This window comes from Gekko japonicus, unplaced genomic scaffold (assembly GCF_001447785.1).
Source record: "Gekko japonicus isolate JY-2015 unplaced genomic scaffold, Gekko_japonicus_V1.1 scaffold15399, whole genome shotgun sequence".
Classification (NCBI taxonomy): domain Eukaryota; kingdom Metazoa; phylum Chordata; class Lepidosauria; order Squamata; family Gekkonidae; genus Gekko; species Gekko japonicus.
This window is the reverse complement of record NW_015182655.1, coordinates 1-2,323: the sequence shown is the minus strand read 5'-3', so window position 1 is coordinate 2,323 and position 2,323 is coordinate 1. Positions and strand designations below refer to the sequence as shown.

Sequence of the window (2,323 nt, the reverse complement as noted above, 5' to 3'; positions counted from 1 at the left end):
TCTTCTAAATCTGGCTCAAATACATGTAGACTTCTACACTGTTCACTACACTGGTCACTGTTCCCTCTAAGCGGAATTAGTGTGAGCTAGCTCACAGTTGTTTAGCCTCCAGCTCACACATTTTTGTCTCAGGGAGGATGGCTCCAGAGCAAACTAATTGATGCAGCGGCCAAATCGCTCGCTCACAACTTTAATGCCGATAGCTCACAAAGTAGAATTTTTGCCCACAAGACTCAACAGCTTAGAGGGAGCATTGGTCTTAGTCTACCTGTTGGAGCCCTTTCTTCTCAAGCCAACTCTGTGTGGGTTTAGTTGATCCTTTGGAGGGACAGCTGTATAGCACACCCCCTCCAGGGCCACAAATTACCCCCTGAAATGACAAATAGCCTTAAAGTGCTGGAGTTTAGTACAGCCAAGCTCAGGGAGAGGGTGCAGCCCACAAGGGGGATGCGAATACCCTGTTTTGCTCTCATCGCTTGGCTGAAGTGTACGAGCTCCTGCTAGAAGTTAGGAGTTCACAGCACAACCCTTGGCTGCCGCGCAGAGAGGCGATTTTCTTCCTCAGCCTGAGAAGCAGGTGCAATAGCAGGGTTAGCTCACCTGCTTTGGCCCTCGCTGAGGACCAGGGACAGGTAGTTGGCAGAGCCACTGGGCCAGACTGATGAAGGCACGAAGCTGTACCAGCTTCTGGGGCCCGACTCACCAGCGATCCTGGCTCTCCAGCCAGCCCAAGGCCTTCTGCAGGCCCTGGATAGCTTCCTGGGACGTGGGCACCGGAAGATCCTCTCCTTCCTCAACTCCCTGATCTCCTCCCCCTGTCACCTCATCCCCCACATCTTCGCAACCGAAAGATCCCTCCTCCCCTTCCCCTATGTCCGTGACCGTGTCATCCACATGGAGCCAATCCGCCACCTCTTTCGGAACTAGGCGCTTGCCAATAGGAGCAGTCAGAGAAGTGAGGTCGCCAAGGATGGAGCTGTCCGCGTTGTTAGGGACCTCCCCTAGTTCTTCCTTCTCTCCAGGGCAAGGCTCAAAGGCTGCCCGTAAGCCGAGGAGCCAGCATTTCTCAATGGCGCCTGCGGGAATGAGATCCCAAGAGAAGCATGTCCTTGAGGAAGTTGTGGCTGAAGTCCACCAGCCCGCCTGTGCCAAGTTGATCCGACTCCGAGTTCCGTTCTCCCGCCGTGCACGAAGTAGCCAGCCAGAGCAATTCCCGCTTGTACACCTGCTTCAAGGCGGACACCACGCCTTGCCCCAGCGGGGCAGAGAGGTGGCCCCCTCCTCCCGGCGAGACCCTTGCCATCTTGGAAAGAAAGAGGGCTCGGATGGAACCGTCTGGGGTCTGCAGCTGGGGCAGACCCCCAGAGCCACCACAAACAGACGGAGGGGGGCAACTGAGCAGTAGCGCGGCCCTCTATTGGAGGCCATTACGGCGCAGGAAACTTTTCACGTCGGGCACAAAGTCTTCGAAGAACCAGAGGCAGAGCAGGGCAGGGCCAAGGTGGGCCTGAGAGCCGTAGTGATAGCAAGCTGGGAGTTTCTCCCAATCATGGCGATGGAGCCAGGGGGCCTCCTGCTCCTCTCCCACTACCAGGGGCGTCAGCTTGTGAGAGCCAGTGAGGTTGGCAGCTAGCAGGACCACGACACGATCTTTTACCCGCGGCTGGGAATGTGCAGGAGGCTGTGAGCGATCACAAGTCCTCAGTGCTCGGACGTGGCCCGGCAGCAGCTTCCAGTAGAGCCTGGTAACGCTGGTGTTGTAGATCTGCTCATCGTGGTAGCCTCCTCCGTCAGAGGGGTTCGTGTCCGGTGATGGAGGAGGATCAGAGAAGGCTGAAGAAATTAGAACTGACTCTGCTGTGGCTTTCAGGGCAGGGCTGTCGCCCATGGTGCCAACGCAGTCCCCTGTCTCACCGTAAATGCGTTGGCTGGAGATGCCGTCTCTCTTTTGCCATCGCAAAAACCACCCGTGCTGGCCTTAAAGGAGCACTCGGGGCCGTAGATCTGCCTGGCAAAGGCTTCTTCTTGGGCCTGGATGATGGGACCCGAGAGGGGGATGCTGTGCTGACGCAGGGTGAGGAACCAGGTGTAGACAGCTCGGTCGATGGCCTCCTCATTGGCCAGGCGCATCTTCTTGCGGTGGGTGCCCCCCGCCCAGCTGGTCCAAGAACCAGCGCAGCTTCCGCTCATCTTTCAGCCAGCCGCGCAGTGTGCCACCGGGCACCCCAAAGTCTCGGCACACGGAGGCCTGCCGCTCACCTTCCTTGATCCATTGGATGGCCCGCAGCTTGTCCTTGATGGAGTAGGCCCGGCGGAAAGCCAT

General features: G+C 57.8%; 1 pseudogene; it reads right to left on the bottom strand.

Annotated features, from left to right (window-relative positions):
• Positions 1–703: 703 nt before the first annotated feature.
• On the bottom strand, positions 704–2,323 carry LOC107124936 (annotated as a pseudogene).